The sequence below is a fragment of the Giraffa tippelskirchi genome, chromosome 6, assembly GCF_054371585.1.
Source record: "Giraffa tippelskirchi isolate mGirTip1 chromosome 6, T2T-mGirTip1v1.2.pri, whole genome shotgun sequence".
NCBI classification, from domain to species: domain Eukaryota; kingdom Metazoa; phylum Chordata; class Mammalia; order Artiodactyla; family Giraffidae; genus Giraffa; species Giraffa tippelskirchi.
The window spans coordinates 88,305,479-88,323,408 of record NC_137280.1 but is presented as its reverse complement, the minus strand read 5'-3'; the positions used below and the strand labels follow the sequence as shown (position 1 = coordinate 88,323,408).

Below are 17,930 nucleotides of genomic sequence, written 5' to 3'. Positions count from 1 at the left end.
GCCTGTGGGGCCACTTTTTGGCCACGGCGGGAGCACACACACGGCGCTGCCCAGGCTCTTCTGGCACGGACTCCCGTCCCAGGCAGATGGAAAGGTGACAATTGAAACCCCCAGCTCTACTCGGCGAACACCTGGGATAGTGGGAGGTCTGGCCCTCAAAGCCCGAATCCGGGTGGATGAAACCCAACAGCTTCCCAGGCTTCACCAGGTACCGCGGAGGGAAGATGCTGTCGACGGCTACAGCCGGCCAGACACCCAGACAGACCCCTCCCCACCCCCCGCGCCTCTGCCTCCCAGAGAAAAACACCCCCCCTAGCCCGGCTTCGTGGGGTGCCAGCCCCCGACACGGCTCCTCCGGGGGCTGGGGCCGGCGCGCGGCGCGCACACGCACCCTCTCCGCTCACACCCAGACACCTACACAAACAGGGCGCCAAGCACCCGCGCGCACACGCACCGGGGACACGCAGGCACTGCCGCGCCGCTTCCCCACAAAGGCTGGCGCGCGCGGGCACACGCAGCCACGCGCGGGCACACTCGCGGTCCCCTCCCCCCACAGGCACCCCGCGGCCGCGCATCCGCACCCCCGGCACTCCACGGGGGCTGCCCCTCCCGGCCCCCTCACCGGTGGGGTGAGGTGCAGGCCGCCCTCCATCCCCCTCGCGCTCAGGTGCTGTGACCCGCGGCTCCAGCATCCCCTCCCCCTTCCTGGCCCGGACAGGCCCGGGCTCCCATCCTCCCTACCTCGGCCCCCACACCTGGCCCAGGTACGGCATCCCCCTCGCCCGGGGTCCTCAGACACTCACCTGTCCAGCGCCTCTCCGGGGTCGGCCTTGCGCGTCTCTCCTGCGGCTCCGCGAACCCAGGACCCCCGCCCGGCACATCTCCCGGAACCGGGACAGGGGGAAATCGAGCGAGGGGTGGCGGGGCCCAGAACCGCTGTCACCAACCAAAAATTAAAAAAAAAAAAAAAAGAAGAAGCGGATTACACAGCTCCAAAGGCGGCCCCCTCGCGGCGGCAGAGACTCGGGGCTGGGGGCGAGCGTCCGCGCCCCTCCCGGGGAGGGAGGCGGCGGAGGCGGCGGGGCGGGGGCGGCGTCAGAGCTCCGGGGGCTGGGGCGAGGCGGAGCCCCCCGAGGCGGCGCCAACAGCTGCCCGCATCTTCTCCGCAGCTCCGCGGCCCCGACGGAGGCGGCACGTGTGCGCCCAGGCGACTTCCCAGCTCCCTCCGACGGCGGCAGCCGAGGGGTTAACGGGGCAGCTAGGGAGCCCCTGCAGCCCCCCGCCGCCCGGCGGCGCCGCTCCGGGGCCCACGCGGCCCCATTCGCCGGGGCCTCCTCGGCAGACGGCGGGGCGGGGGCGCCGCAGCGCCGACAACTCCCGCGCCGACGGCTCGGGCTCCCCGCAGTGGCCACGGGGGGCTCGGGTAGGGGGCGAACGGCGCGGAGCTTGTTAGGGGGGCGCTGTTGTAGGCGGGCGCGGCGGCGTCGCGCCCCCGGGGTGGCCGGATGGGGGGGCGCCGGGCCGGGCTCGTGGACACCGCAGGACGCGCGGACCGAGCGGGCGCCGGGCACCAGCAATGACAAGCCGCCTGCTCGCCCCTCTCCCCGGCGCAACCGCTCCGGGAGGGGGGCGGCGGGCACGCGCAAAACCCGGCCCGGAGCCGCCGCCCGGGACCGGCCGCCGCAACCTGCCCAAGCGCACCGGAGGCCGGTCCGAAAACCCGGGATGGATTTTCCTCCCCTTCGCCCCACTCTAGCCCCTATGGAAAAACCGGGAGAGGGAAGGAGAAGTGCTGGATCCCGGCGTAGGAACGGGAAGTGGGGGAGGGGAGACAGGCTCGAGGAAGACCCGGAGCGGATTTTGCAGGTAGTGGAGTAAAGGCGCTTTGCCCGGTGAGGGGAGAAATGGGAGCGATCTGGAAGGGGTCTGCAAAACCCGGGTTGGATTAGACAGAGATGGGAGGAACGAAGGCAGCTGCGACAGGGCCAAATGCACCCCGGGCACGCAAATTTCGGGCCGGATTCTTCCTCGGGAGACGGAGTAATGCGTCATGCCTAATGCAGTGGGAACAAGCAAGAGCTGGCCTAGAGTTCCCAGATCTGGGCTCGCAGGGGGCTCCGGGAGGGGTCTATTTAGTGGCTGAGGCGGCGTGGGCTGCCCTCGTCTTCCTGGCAGCGACGTGCAAGAAGGAGGGGCAAAAGGAGGGCTGGACTCGGGCACGAAAGGATCTGGAGCGCTGGCTGCACCGAAGCAGGCAGGTAAAAGCGGTTTCAGGATCCAGGGGCGATGCGAAGGGAATGCAATGAGGAGGCCGCTACCCTGGGAGACCAGACCTACAATATAAGGCAAGGGAGGACCGCAAAGCCAGGACTGGAGTATACGGGATGGACAAGACTCGAGCTAAAGATCTGTGGCAACTGGTCAAGGACTGGGAACTGACCGGGTCGCAGGAGCGGAGAGGGTGGGTGTTTGGGTAAGGTTAGTATCTATAAATGCCTCAAAGGTCTTGCTTTGGGTGGTGGGAGGGCGAGAGAAAAAATTGAATTTTAGGTTTTTGGCAAGAGCAAAAACTCGGTATGGATTTCCGCAGCCGAGCAACTATACTGCAGCTGGTGGACTTGAAGTAGGACAAGGAACGACCGGGTTCCTAGGCATCTGGCCGAGTGAGGCCTGGGGCCGGCTTCATGCTGAAGCTGCAGAAGGGAGCCCCGCACCCCATCTCCCTGGTTGGGGAAGGCAGTCCGACTTGGCGTGGATCCCCGAAGCCAGAGCTGTGACTGCCAAGACCCACTGTGGGGGCTATAAAACCGGGCCCCAGGCCAAAAATAGGCACTTTGGCAGAACAGACAGCTCAGTGCAGGGTGGGGGCCGAGGAAAAACTAGAGGGGGGCGGGTACTAGAAGGTCCTGAGAGGTAAGATCCGGTGAGGATATCGGGAGAGCGGACCTGGAAGCCTGGCGTTTTATGAAGGATGGGTGCAAGGGGAAGACTGATGGATGGGAAGGAGCAAATCCCTGGTTTGGATCCTCAGGGAAGGGAATCATCCAGTGGAGGTCTAATTAGCACACCGGCCAGAGCATACAAAGTCCAGGCTGAATCTCAGGTAGACAATAGTGGGGGAGAGTGGGGCAGACAAGTCTGGACCTGTATTATAGAGGAAGGGGACGCGCTGAGGATGAGGAAGATGGCAAACCCTGGTCTCTATCTCCAGGGAAGAGAATGCATTGCCATTCCAACTTGGCTCTGCAGAATGGGTGAGGAATTGGGAAACAGCGTGGAAGTAGCAGCGTGGAAACGGTTGGGGTGATAAATAGACAAAACTTGGGGCAGGCTTAGAGGGGAACTATAAAAATCTAAGAAAGCCTAAGAGGAACATCTGCAAGTGAATGAACCCATCCTCTAAGAATCCCTTCCCAGAAGCCTGAATTTAGAGAAAAGCAGAGACTCCCCAGGTGGCACAGTGGTAAAGAATCCACCTGCCAGTGCAAGAGATGATAGATATGCGAGCTGGATCCCTGGGTCGGGAAGATACCCTGGAGAAGGGAATGACAACCCACTCCAGTATTCTTGCCTGGAAAATTCCATGGACACAGTCTACAGTCCATGGGGTCGCAAAGAGTCGAACAGGATGAGTGACTGAGCACGCACAGAGACCCCAGACTTCCAGGCTGACTGGGTGACCAGGGGCTATCTCTATGGCACCCACCACCCTCCACCTGCTTCTGTGGGCAACCATCATTTCAGGACTGGGCAGGGATTCTCATAGCCTGGAACTGGGGCCAAATCCAGCCCGCAGACTTCAGAGGTGGAGACAGTAGGTGGGCTAACTTCATTCCTCCTTCACAACCAGGGTTCCGTGGCTGTAGACCTTGGGCCTTAAATATGGATGGCCAGGCCCATCGGCTGGATCTGAGGGACCAAATATGTATGAAGTGGAGGTTGGTGGCTGTGGAGGGGGGTCCCATCCATCTATGGTTGGTGCAGTACCAGGATGGGAGAATGGGGGAGGTTCGGCTTCTCTACACGTCAGTTTCCCACTTAGAAATATCTCCACAGTACCTGGTAGGATCCATGAAAGGCTTTGGGGGTGCTGGGGAGAGGAGGCGGTACCGCAGGGGGCAACCAGGAAACCTCCCCCTACATCCACACAGCCAGCTTTCTATAAACCTGGCAGGATTGAAAGGGGGAAGAACGTCCAGCTCAAGGAAGTCTGAGCATCTCCAGAGCCCCTTGGCTCCTAGTCCTCCCACCGCCCCGCAGTCAAGCCCTGAGTAGCCCACCCACCTGCTCTATGGAGGGACCCTCGGAACCAATGAATGTGCCTGGGGGACGGTACTAACTTGCGTTCTTCAGTGGCTGCGAGAAGCGAGAAGCGGTGTCTTTAATTTATACGAGGGGAAGGAGTGCCATGTTTTAAGGAACCCCTGGCTCAGTTTGGAAAAATCCTGGCCAGGACCCCCCTCCCCCAAACCCTCCTCTTTTCCCCCAAAGCCTGTGGTCAGCAGAGCGCCCCGTGTTGTGGCCGGGATCGATTTCACTAGCCTCCATTCTATCGTGGTTTTTAGGCCTCGCGGGCGAGGGGCTCAAGAGGCGAAGGACGAGTAGAGCCTGGGGGCGTGAAAGAACCCCAGTGCCTCTTTTGCCCGAAGACCCTCGGCTGCGCAGCCGCAGTGGAGGCCGCGCCAGCAGCCGGGCTCCTGCAACTAACGCGTCCGCGCGCGCGCAGTCTCACCCCAGCTCCCGGCGCCCAGCACCGCGAGTGTCCGTACCCGCGCCCAGGACGCCCTACTCCCAAGGCGCTTCTCTCTTTGCGCATCCTACCTGTGCCTCGGGATTCTCACGCTCAGCGTGACCCACATCTTGGATACCCAACGTCCTGTGCATCCGGCACCTAGACATCTACTTTTCTCTGTACCCTGTGCCAGAATACCCTCATAACCAGGTGGCCCGCGCCTAGGACACCACATACGGATTCCCCGGCGTCTTGGAGACGCTACATTCTGCGCATCTAGCACTTGGGGCACCCTGACCTCAGATGCGGATACTCCGCTCACCTGTGCCCTCTTCCCTCCTCCTGTATCCACGTGTGTAGAGCTCCAGTGGTGACCGACCTGGGTGCTGCGTTCCTCCCCCTTCCTCTGTCCCCGATCCTCTGAGTCCTCTACCTCAGGGCTAGCGCCCTCAGTCGTGGGTGTCCTGTTTATTCATGTTCCTTAGGTCCGTGTGCTAGAAGTGCGGGAAGGGGGTGGAGGGGAGCAGACCCTTAGAACCCATGCGAGGGCGGCGCAGGGGTTGGGGTTGGTAATGAAACACATTCCTGGTCTCAGGAAAAATGCTCAGACCTCCACTGCCCACCAGGCACCCCCAGCCCAGATTTACCTAGAGCCCACTCAGCCAGCATGTATGACCCTGAGGGGCTTCTCATTCAGTTAGTGTATTCATTCCTTCCATTTATTCCTCAAACACGGAGGACCCCTTACAGCTTTTAGTGGCTGGGGGCTAGATGTTGAGAATGCCCTAAAGTCTTGCCAGTAAGACGAGTTCCTCTCAGGGGCATCCCTGTTCAGTGGGTAAGGCAGGCACAGAAAGCATGATGGAAATAGCCCTGGAAAGTGAGCAGGGTGCTAGGGGAGTGGATGGTGAACTGCCCAAGCCTTGAGAGGTGGGTGGTGTGGAGTTCTGTGTACTCCTGGCTCTCCTGGAGGCTTCCCATACCCCCACCTTGGGCACCACCGGAGCCCCATCCTGTCCTGTGTGCCTCCGCTCAAGTGAAAAGGCAGGTAAAGAGGTCTCAGAATTGAGCTGGGAGGATATTGTGTGGGTGGGGATTAATTCCAACTGCTGTCATTGGCGGGGGCAAGGCAATGCATTCAGTCAACAAGCATGTGTTGAGCACCTACTGTGCGCCCGGCATTGTGCTAGCTGCTGGGAACACAGCAGTGAATAAGGTAGACAAGCTTCTCTGTTCTTGGGGCTGATATTCCAATCAGAAAGACAGACAAGAAATCAGATGATTAAAAGGTACAGGATGTTAGAGGATGATCAGTGCTATGGAAGAAAATTAAGGAAGACACAGAACATGGTGATGTCTGCAGTTTTAGATAGAGGAGGTCAGGGAAGACCTCACTAAGAAGGTGGTATTTGGATAAAGACTTAAAAGGAGTCCTGGGGAGATTGGGGGTGGGGGAGAAGGGGGTTCCAGGCAGAGAGAACAGCCCGTGTAAAAGTCCTGAGGTGGAAACATGCTGGGTGTTCAAAGGATCAATGAGAGGGCCTGTGTGGCTGGAGGGAGGGAGTGAGGGCAAAAGGAGAGGGAGGTGAGGGTAGGGAGGTAATGGGCTAGATCGTGCTGGCCTGATGCACTTCGGGAAGAATTGGTTTTTAATCGGAGTCAGCTGGGAGCAATGGAAGGTTCTAGGCAGAGGAGGGTTTTCCCCTGACTTATATGTTCACAGGAACCCTCTGGCCGTGGGAAGATTTGAGAGGGAGTCAGGAGACTGGGGAGGTGGATTCCACAGTCAATCTAAGTGAGAGGTGATGGAGGCCTGGAACAGGGTGCTGGGGAGAAAGGGTCAGATTTGAGGCACAGCCTAGGGACAGAGCCAACAGGACACCTTAGTCTTTGCATCCCCCTCCCCCAGCAGAACTTCTCAAAGGTCACCTCTGGATCACACTGCTAACGCTTCACCTTCCTCACTCCCAAGAAGCAAGAGTACGGGAAGCCACCCAGGTCCAGTCTGAGCAACAGCTGGCAGGCAGCAATGGTGGTCCATTCCCAGTAAGGCACCAACTGGGAGGGGAGGCCAGCTGGGTTGCAATTCCCACCCCGACCGCTAGGGGCCGCTGCCCCGCTGCTCTGCGGCCGCCAGGTGAGGAGGCCCCGCCTCTTCCCCAGCAGGTGCTCTGGAGGCTTGGTCGAGAGGGCAGGGGGCGAGGGTAAAGAGCGCAGGGTTGGGGGAGGAGTTGGGGGGGCGAGGGGATGAAATGGGGGTGAAGGGAGAGAGCTGAGCGAGTCCCACATGGAGGATGCTGAAAGAGGGGAGGGAAAAAATGCCACGGCGAGGTTGGAGGAGTCAGGTGAGGAGCCGAAGATGGTTGACTGAATGCTTGGGAGAAAGGAGGGGCAAGGAGGAAGAGTTGAGGTGTCTGGGAGAGATGAGTTGGGGAGGGGGCGAAACTACTGAGGGCGCAGAGCAAAGTTGAGGGACGGAAGACAGGTGAGCAGGTGAGGAGTCAGGGATGGTCCTGGAAGACTGGGGGACATTCGGACAGTGCGTGGGGACTGCTGGGATGGTTGAGGGGTGGACCTGGGCTGTGGGAAATGAAGGACCCCAGAGAAGGTGCCTGGCACTTTGCCAGTCTTGGCTGGTATGGACTGTGGGGGAGGCGGGAGGAGGATAGTTTCTCAGATCTTGACCCCATGGGTGAGAGATGGGGAAAAAGCTTCTGAGGAGTGAAGTGTGCAGGCCAGGCTCCACGCAGGAGCCCAGTTTGCTTCTGCAGTCTGGCACTAGGGCTCTCCTTCATACCCTGTACCCCCATGGCCAGGATTCACGGTGCATTGAGCTGGGTGGTAAGCAGATGAATGAGACAGAGGCAGTCCTGACTGATTGGAAACCAGCAAGATGTCCAAAGATGTGTGGGGTGGAAGACAGTGGCTGTGGGAGAGTTCAGGCCAGAGGCCCTCCCCAGCCAGGGGGGCTCAGAGAAAGTTGCCCTGGGGAAGTGACTTGCAAACAGAGAGCAAGAATCCATCAGCTGAACATAGAAGACCCTGATGGTCTGAGCAGAGAGGAGATTCTGAGGATGTTGTCAAGAAAAATGCCAGCAGGGTCTAGGCTGCAGTAGAGCCATAGAAAGGGAAAAAAAGTGATGCCTGACCTTGCACGGGCCAGGGCCAGGGCCCTCAATGCCAGATGCCGACGCGGGAACAAAAAACAGAAATGGGGCAGGTGTAAGGCAGTGAAGAGGGAGGGTGATAGCTGTGGGGAGCTGGAGATGCACCCCCTTTTAAGGCAGCAGCCGCTTGCTACTCCTCATCTTCAGCTGAGAGCTACCACGTGGGAAGCCAGGCTCTTGGAATTGCTGGTACAGCTTCTTGAAGAGGAGCTAGAAGTCAAGTGTTTTGTGTAAAATTCCCTGAGCTTTAATTCTCTCAGACCGATTTACTAATTGCTGTCAATTTGCTGTGACCCAGCAATTCCATTCCTGGGTTTACTCCCAATGGGAATGGGAGCTTCTGCCACCAATAGACATACATACATACATGAATGTTCACAGCAGCTTCATTCACCATCGCCAGATACTGGCCACTGGCCATGTGACCATCGACTGGCAAATGGGAAATTAATTGGAATATATCCATTTGGAATATATATTTGGAGTATATTCAATGGAATACAATACAGTGATGAAAAAGAACAATGTATGACCACATACACAGTCCTGTGCGTGTTTCCCACAGGACACAAATAGGATGCAATGCATGATGACATTCCTATCACTCAAGGACAGATAGAAGTAATCTGTGGAGCTGGGGAGCCTAGGGCTTCCTAATCATGGACCACTGACATTTGGGGCTGGCTGATTCTTTGCTGCATGGGGCCTATCCTGTGCACTGGAGGATGTTGAAAAGTATCTGCATCTTCTCCCCCACCAGATGCCAATAGCATTTGCCTAGTTGTGCCCTCCCTTGTTGGGGGGGCAAAATCAGCTTCAGGTGAGGATCACTTGGAAAGTGATATATTTTTAAAAGATTTATTTATTTTATGTTTTGGCTGTGGTGGGTCTTCGCTGCTGCTCACGAGCTTTCTCTAGTTGTGGCGGGAGCAGCAGCTACTCTTCGTTGCCATGTGCAGGTTTCTCATTGCAGTGGCTTCTAGGCATGCAGGCTTCAGTAGCCACAGCGAGTGGGCTCAGTAGTTGTGAGCACAAGCACGGGCTTAGTGGCTCCTCAGCATGTGGGATCTTCCCGGCCCAGAGATCAAACCAGTGTCCTTTGCGTTGCAAGGCAGATTCTTAACCACTGGACCACCAGGGAAGCCTGGGAAAGTGATATTTTGAGGTAAGACAATGATTAGAAGTTGGCCTTGGAGAGCTCCCAAGGGACTGGAATATTCTCTATCTTGAGCTATGGTGATGATCAAGGTGGACCATATTTTTAAAATACACAGTGCTGTATTTTAGGAAGCATGTGGTTCATGATACCTACATACACGATAAACCCTACGACATGGATGACCCTCCAAAACATGATGCTGAGTGAGAGAAGCCAGACACAAAAGGTGACAGGTTACGTGACTCCATTTATATAAAAAGTCCAGAAGAAGGAAATCCAGAGAGACAGAAAGCAGATGAGCGGTTACTGGGGGCAGGGGTGAAGGGAATGGGTAATGAAGAGTGGCTGCTAATGGGTCTGGGGTTTCCTTTAGGGTGATGGGAAAGTTCTGGAATTAGTTGCACAACACTATACAAAAATACTTAATTGTTCACTTTAAAGTGGTTTGTCTTGTGTGAATTTTACCTTAAAAACAAATTATTATTTTTTAAAGATTTTTGATGTGGACCATTTTTAAAGTCTTTATTGAATTGGTTACAACATTGTTTCTGTTTTATGTTTTGGTTTTTTGGCCCCAAGGCATGTGGGATCTTAACTCCCCAATCAGGGATCGAACCCATACCCCCTGCATTGAAAGGCGAAGTCTTAACCACTGGACTGCCAAAGAAGTCCCAGAATTTTTTTTTTTTTTTTTAATAGAGTTAACCCAAACCAGCTGAACAGGACTGGTGCCTGGGCCAGCTTGGCCACTTTGCGATGGAGGGAGGGGATGGCGGGAAAGTGAGGTGATAGACAGCCTCTGTCCAGAGAAAGTGCGAAGCAAAGCGGGAACTGTGGGCCTTCTTGGAAAAGGGAGGGCTGAAGCAAAAAGTATGTCTTGGCTCAGGGGAGCGCTCTCTCTTAACCCAACCTGTCAGCCCTGGAAAGAAATCGCAGGCAGGTCAGAGGCCAGCCTGCGAACTGTTGAAGGGAATACAGAGTTCTGACGGGTGGAAGAGAAATGACAACCACTCAGCCCAGCCTGACGCCACCGAGGGATGATAAACACCCCCACAGTGCTTGCAGGGGGGTCATGGGGATGTTCTCTGAGAGCTGAAAGGGGGCAATGGGGGCTCACAGAGGAGCAGGCTTCCTGAGAGCTTGGCCTGCACTGGAAATAGAAATCCATGGGGGACATTTGGACCTATATGATTCCCTCCCACCCACCCCCTGCCATGTGGGGGGATGGGAAGGGGAGAACCACCCACTGTGAGCAGCCAGAGACCAGGGGCCAGGGGATGGGCTTCCAGGATCTTGAGTCTCCACTGGCTTCAAAAAATTGAACGAGGGACTTCCCTGGTGGTCCAGTGGCTAAGGCTCCATGCTCCCAGTGCAGGGGACCCAGGTTCACACCCTGCTCAGGGAACTAGATCCCACATGCCACAACTAAAAAGAGTTTGTATGCCTCAACTAAGACCCAAAGCAGCCAAATAAATAAATAAAAATAAACATTTAAAAAAATTGAACGAGTGAAGAGAGAAAGCAAGCTAAAGACACCAGGAAGCTGGGGGTCCTGGCTGGTAGGGGCCAGTGGTGACTCCCACAAAATATGAACACCTGGAACCTGGGACTGTCACCTTATTTGGAAACAGTGCCCTTGCAGATGTAATTAAGACTCTTTCGATGGATGAGATCATCCTGGATTAGGGTGAGTCCTAAATCTGATGACAAGTGTCCTTAGAAGAGAAGAGAAGGGGTGAAGACAGAGGCAGAGATTGGAGTGATGTGGCTACAAGCCCAGAGCCACCAGAAGCTGGAAGAGGCCAAGAAGGATCCTCCCTTAGAAACTTTAGAGGGAGCACCACCCAGCTGACACCTTGAGGTCAACTTTGGACTTCAGAACGGTGAGGGAATAAATCCCTTGATTTAAGTCACCCAGTTTATGGTCCTTTGTTATAGCAGCCCTAGGGAACTATAATAATAGAGGCCCTGACAGGCAATTCTCTGAACATTTACAAAGCCCCTGGAAGGGATCTTGGTACAGTGGAGAAAGCAAACACAGGAATGGATCACTCCTATATACACACATATATATAAGGGTTTCCCCAACTCAGTGGACGTAAGTTTGAGCAAACTCCCAGAGATGGTAAAGGACAGATGGGAAAAGCCTGGCGTGCTGCAGTCCATGGGGTCGCAGAGTCGGACACGACTGAGTGACTGAACAACAACAATAGGGCTTCCCAGATGGCGCAGTGGTAAAGGATCCGCCTGCCAATGCAGGAGATGCTGGTTCTATCCCTGGGTAGGGAAGATCCCCTGGAGAAGGAAATGGCAACTCAGACCAGTATTCTTACCTAGAAAATTCCAGATAAGAGGAGCCTGGTGGGCTGTAGTCCACGGAGTCACAAAGAGTTGGACATGACTGACTGAGCACACATGCATAGATAGATAGATGCTAGATAGATTCAGGGCCATGCCATGAGGCTTTCGGGATCTTACTTCCCTGACCAAGGATTGAACCTAGTCTGTGTCAGTGAGCGTGCTAAATCCTAACCACTGGACCGCCAATGAATTCCTGGGGTCAGTGTGGAGGGATGGACATCCCGTGGAGCGGAGGACTGCCTAGGAACTCTATAGCAGAGGTGACATCACACAGCTGGTGACAACGCACGCCACTACCTATAGGGGACAGCAGGTAATACAAACACTCTGAGCAGTCAAGAAGGCGTCTGCATGAGCAATGGCACAGGTGACCTCCACCTCAGTGTCAAGGGGCAATAAGGAGTGGTGAGGACTGTGACACAGAATAATAATAACTGCTAACATTTATTAGCACTTGCTAAGTTCTTTCCTTACACAGTATTAACTCATTTATTTTCTCATCAACTCGAGAGTCAGCTGTTAGCCCCACTTACCAGAGGGCTTAATTGAGGCATAGAGGCTGGAGGGCTGGAAACCGAAGGTACATTCAAACTGGGTAATTTGAGCAGAGTTAAATGATGGGACAACATTACACAGCATGGACAGATGTACCACAGGAACCACAAGGAATAATGCCAAGCCTTGGACTAGGACAAGTGGGAGCTATTAGCACCCCTGGATCTGAGGGGCAAGGGGAGTGAGCAGTTGCTATGATCTGGAGACACTACAGGCTGTGTGGATGGGGGAGACCTGTGACCTCCAACAGGGATGCAAGCGGCCCTCAGAAGCCACAGGGGCTGAACCGGGAAACAAATATCTCCCTCACTTCCCCTCCCCTCACTGGCTGAATCCAACCTGAGCCAGAGGACCCAGGAGCCCATTGGTGGGGTCCACACAGCCCAGACTCCCAAGACACTAAGCTAGGTGGAGAGGCCAGGAAAATTGTTCTAAGAGAGGAAAGCGGAAGATTCCATAACAGTCAGCCGAGTGACTCTGTCTGGGTCCAAAGTTCCCTTAAACTACCCACCGTGTGAGAACTGGCAGACCTGAGCTGTCTCCTGGGAGTGGGTCGGCCTTACTGAGCACTGCCTCTGAGTTTCGCAGAGGCTGTGTCTTTTGATGGAAAGCCAGAATACAGATTTTTATACAATAACCACCAGGTATTTAAGAGCTGGTAACTTATTACCATTTTACAAACCCTGCATGGGCAAAACAAATCACAAGGGTGGGCTGGATTGGGCTCTGGGTATCAAGCCCCTGGTTCAGAAGGTGAAAGCAGACCGTGCAGCATACCTGACTGTGGAAACTGGGAGGTTCAGAGAGGCAGCCGCGCAAAGCATCACGGGTGAGATGGGGACCACGGATCAGCAGCTGGTTTGACTAGAAAGGGCCTGGGGCCCAGGGCAGGTGCGCAGGTGCAGGACGTTAGGATGAAACTGAATAGGTGTTGGGGGGGTCTAGATTGGGAGGAGCCACTGGAGTTACACTAACAGGTTTCAGCTTTGAAGGAGAGAAGTCACGGATGGCTTTTAAACAGCCGAATGACTCAGTCATCCTCGTGTCTCTCCACCCCTAGGCTGGCTGTGGATCAGGCTTTCTTTGGGGGTGGAAGGACCGTGGATCCATAGATGAGCAAAAGAAATGAAAGAGCCCCCTCCTTTGAGCGCGCTTACAGCTTGGCGAGGAGGGCAGATGCGTAAATAATAACCTCAGAACCTGATGCGCGGGGGTAATGAGTTAGCCCGCATCTGTGGATATTTGATCAACTGCTGTGTGTTCCGCGCTGGGGATGAAGGGACAGGATGTGGTACTGCCTTCGAAGAAAGGGGCAGTGGATGAGGGAGGAAGTAAAGGGAAAGGAAAATTTCAGGTGATGATAAGAAAATGTAAAACAGCAGAAGGTGATCAGGGAAGGCAGCCCACCAGCCCAGGAGTGGGGGCAGGCAGTGGGCAGGGAGACGGGGCGTCCTGGATGGGTCCCCTGGGGCCCAGCAGCCTGGCCGCCTCCTCCCAGAGTTGCCCCCGTCACACCAGAGGACAAACCCGGGGCTGACGTGGATTCCTGACTTGGAGCCCGAGCAGGGGGAGAGGGGAGAAAAAACACCCATCTGTTCCTCCTCTGATGGAACGCAATTCTTCACCCAGTGCTTAAAACCCGGCGCTTCTCCCATTTCCTCTCGGCAACCACGTGACGTGATATAAATCGCTGAAAATGGGTTTTCCCAGCCGGTTGCCGTGTTGTTTTAATAATGGTTCATTTTCTGCCCTGGGGAAAAAATATTCCGTGGAGAAATTGGGAGCTAGGGGCTCATTTTGTCTGTGTGTGTGTGTATGTGTGTGTGCACAGGTACACACTTGTGCCTAGCGTCCCCTTATCTCAGAGAAGATTCCAGAATATCTCTGGGACACCAAGTCACCTGTCTAATTGGGTGATGCTCAGCACATCCCCCTCACCTGGACAAAGGAATTCCTTCAGAAACCTCGGCATGTTTACTGATCACCTGTTGTGTGTGCACTGTACCTGAGCTAGATGCAAGGGTCACAGTGGTCTCCTAGGCCTGGCCTCCCTAGCCAGCATTCTGGAAGTGGGGAGATTGACATTTAAAAATAATTGTAAACTATTGTAAAAAATTGTAATAATTTAAAATAATTGGACTTCCCTGGTGGCACAGTGGATAAGAATCCGCCTGCCAATGAAGGGGATTGGGTTTGATCCCTGGTCCAGGAAGATCCCACATGCAAAGCAACTAAGCCCAAACGTGGCAGCTATTGAGCCTGTGCTTCCCTGGTGGCTCAGACAGTAAAGAATCCGCCTGCAATGCAGGAGACCCAGGTTCGATCCCTGGGTGGGAAGATTCCCTGGAGAAGAGAATGGCAAGCCACTCCAGTATTCTTGCCTGGAGAATCCCACGGACAGAGGAGCCTGGTGGGCTACAGTCTATGGTGTTGCAAAGAGTCAGACATGACTGAGCGACTAACACACACACACATACTAGAGCCCGGGAGCCGCAACCACTGAAGTTGGCACACCCTAGAGCTCATGCTCTGCAACAAGAGAAGCCACTGCAGTGAGAATCCTGTGCATCACAACTGGAGGGGAGCCCTGGTTTGGCACAATCAGGAAAAGCCCAAGCGTAGCAATGAAGACCCAGCACAGCCAAAAATAAATAAAAAATAATAATTGTGTAAAACTGTGTAATTACAATCATGGAAACTCTTCAGGAAAGAGAGTTTGTGGTGTGATGGAGTGGATAGGCTCCACTATATGGACTTTGGGCATCACTACCACCCCATCCATGAAGGAAGAGACTCTCAAGCTGAAACTTGGAGGATAGAGTTGCAAGAGGGAATGCCATCCAGGTCGGGGGAGACTTCCTGGGCAAACATCTTAAAACTTGGAAGAATATGGTGCAGTCTCAGATCCAGGAGAAAAGTCACGGGTCCAGTGTAGGCGAGGGCTAAGTGGGTGACGAGGAGTAGTGTGTATCAGTGGGCAGAGACTTGGGGACTTTCTCCCTGTTTCTGGGTAGAGAGAGTTTCTCCATGTGATATAGCCATGACACTCTTGTGCATATTCAACCTTTAGTCTCAAGGCCAGTCCTTGTTTTGCCTATTTGGAAAGAGCAGCTCTGGGAGACCATGTGGATTGTCAAGGTCACTGCTTCATCTTCCCCATCCTGAACTCTGTTCCTTCCCTCCCTGTAGTGGATTGAATGGTGGCCTCTCTCCTAAAGATATGTCCACATTTCTACTGCCAGAACCTGTAGATGTGACCTTATTTGGAAAGAGAGTCATTGCGGATATCACTAAATTAAGAATCCTGACTTCTCCAGGGGATCTTACCAACCCAGGGATTGGACCCGGGTCTCCTGCATCACAGGTGGATTCTCTGCCATCTGAGCCACCAGGGAAGCCTATACTAAGTGAAGAGAAAGACAAATATCATATGATGTCACTGATATGCAGAATCAAAAAAATTATACAAATGAATTTATTTACAAGACAGACTCACAGACTTAGAGAACAAACTATGGTTATCAGAGGAGAAGAGGGCAGGGAGAGAGGGAATAGACTGGGAATTTGGGATTGACATGTACACACTGCTATATTTAAAATAGATAACCAACAAGGACCGACTGTATGGCAAAAAAAAAAAGAATCTTGAGATGAGATCAAACTGGATTAGAATGAGCTCTAAATCTATTGACCAGAGTCCTTACATTTTGTTTGTTTGTTTGTTTCCTTTTTTGACCGCAGCTCACAGCATGCAGAACTTCCCTGAACCCATGTCCTCTGCGTTGGAAGCATGGAGTCTTAACCACCAGAACACCAGGGAATTCCTGACCAGCATCCTTAGAAGACAAGAGGAAAGGATACTCACAAACACAGTGGAAAAGGCCACATGAAGATGGAGGCAGTCCATCTGTTGGAGTTGAAGTGATGCAGTCACACAGGAAGGGACACCTGGAAACACCAGACGCTGGGTGAGGCTGAGAATGGACTCTCCCCAAGGGCTACCTTGACTTTGGCCTGATGATACTGCTTATGAATTTCTGACCTCCAGAACTGTGAGAAAACAAATTTCTATAGGCTTTCTGGTTTGGTTTTGCTCTATTTTATATATCTATTTAGCTGCATCAGGTCTCAGCTGTGGGTCACAGGACTTCACTGTCTCATGCAGGATGTTTCGTTGTAGGGCACGTATTCTCTAGTTGTGGCATGTGGGCTCAGCAATTAAAGCATTTGGGCTTCAGTAGTTGCAGCATGCAGGCTTAGTTGCCCTGCAGCATGTGGGATCTTAGTACCCCAACTGGGGATTGAACTCCCGTCTGTCCCCTGCATTGCAGGGCAGATTCTTAACCATTGGGCCACCAGGAAGTCCTGGTTTTGCTTTGTTTTCTGTGGTATTTAAGCCTCCCAGATCACAACTATTTGTTACAGCAGCCACCGGAAATAAACGCTTCTCTGTCCATGGGATTCTGCAGGCAAGAATACAGGAGTGGGTTGCCATGCCCTCCTCCAGGGGACCTTCCAGACCCAGGGATCAAACCTGAATCTCTTATATCTCCTGCATTGGCAGGTGGATGCTTTACTGCTAATACCACCTGGGAAGCCCAAATACTTCACTGTCCCCAGCAAATCATTCCAAGAGCTGTCTCTCCTCCCCAGTTCCGGATCCTCCCCCTTTAATCCCCTCTCCTTCCTGCTCCAGTTGGCTTTTTGCCCCAGCCCAGCTGAGGAAAGGGCTCCATCCTGCTGAATTCAAGGGTGTTTTCTCAGACTCCAAGATGCTATGCTCCCCGAGTCCTGCTACCACATCCCTGGCTGCCCCTGCTCATTGTCTTCTGCTGATTCCTCTTCATCCCTTGTCCTTAATGTTGGAGAGAGAGCCATGGGGCTTGCCGTCTTTCTTTCTGTGTCTACTTCTGGTCAGCTCCCTGGGGATCTTGACCAGCCTTGAGGAGTTAAGTGCCGCTTATATCTAACAATGGTATCTTCCAATGACACCTCCAGCTTGTGCCTCTGTACTGACCTTCAGCTGCCTCCCTGGGTGTCTGCACTTGGAAACCTGATGCGTATGCCCAGGTACCATCTCTGAAACTAAGCTCTCTTTTAGAAAAATTATTATTTATTTGTGTGTTTTGGGCCACTCTGGGCCTTTGTTGCTGCACATGGGCTTTCTCTAGTTGAAGCAAGTGGGGGCTAATGTCTAGTTGTGGTGCATGGGCTTCAGTAGTTGTGGCTCCCCGGCTCTAGAACAAGGGCTCAGCAGTTGTGGGGCATGGGCTTAGTTGCTCCACAGCATGTGGAATCTTCCCAGACCAGTAATTGAACCCATGTCCCCTGCATTCGAAGGTGGATTCTTAACCACTGGACCACTAGCGAAGTCCCGAAACAGAACTCTTGATCCCTCCACTCACCCCAAACCTGCACCTCTCCTATCTTCCCCATCTCAGTTAATGGCAGCACCCATTATGTAATGGGTGGAATAACGCCCCCCAGTAATGTGCTGAAGAATTGATGCTTTTGAATTGTGGTGCTGGAGAAAACTCTTGAGGGTCCCTTGGACAGCAAGGAGATCAAACCAGTCAATCCTAAAGGAAATCAACCCTGGATATTCACTGGAAAGACTGATGCTGAAGCTCCAATACTTTGGCCACCTGACATGAAGAGTCGACTCATTGGAAAAGGCCCTGATGCTGGGAAAGATTGAGGGCGGGGGAGAAGGGGGTGACAGAGGATGCCATGGTTGGATGGTATCACCGACTCAATGGACATGAGTTTGACCAAACTCCGGGAGATGGTGAAGGACAGGGAAGTCTGATGTGCTGCAGTCCATGGGGTCGCAAAGAGTCAGACACAACTTAGCGACTGAACAACAATGCCTCCCAATTCACGTTCAGCTGGAACCTCAGAATGTGACCTTATTTGGAAATAAGGTCTTTGCATGTCGTTAGGCAAAGATCTTGAG

At 53.9% G+C, this 17,930-nt stretch overlaps 1 protein-coding gene and 1 long non-coding RNA gene across 2 annotated transcripts in view; one reads left to right on the top strand and one right to left on the bottom strand.

The window, feature by feature from the left end:
• The window catches only part of ADGRL1 (adhesion G protein-coupled receptor L1), a 47,725-nt gene extending 46,087 nt beyond the window's left edge, over positions 1 to 1,638 (bottom strand). Inside the window, exon 1 of the mRNA XM_081501361.1 lies at positions 804 to 1,638. The gene's annotated coding sequence lies outside the window, so the exon portion shown is untranslated. The remainder of the gene's footprint in view (positions 1 to 803) is intronic.
• Positions 1,639 to 2,056: 418 nt separating this feature from the next.
• Positions 2,057 to 17,930, top strand: part of LOC145510384 (uncharacterized) — a 56,087-nt gene continuing 40,213 nt past the window's right edge. The window contains exons 1-2 of the long non-coding RNA XR_014056988.1: positions 2,057 to 2,258; positions 15,716 to 15,942. This is a non-coding gene — a long non-coding RNA (uncharacterized LOC145510384). The remainder of the gene's footprint in view (positions 2,259 to 15,715; positions 15,943 to 17,930) is intronic.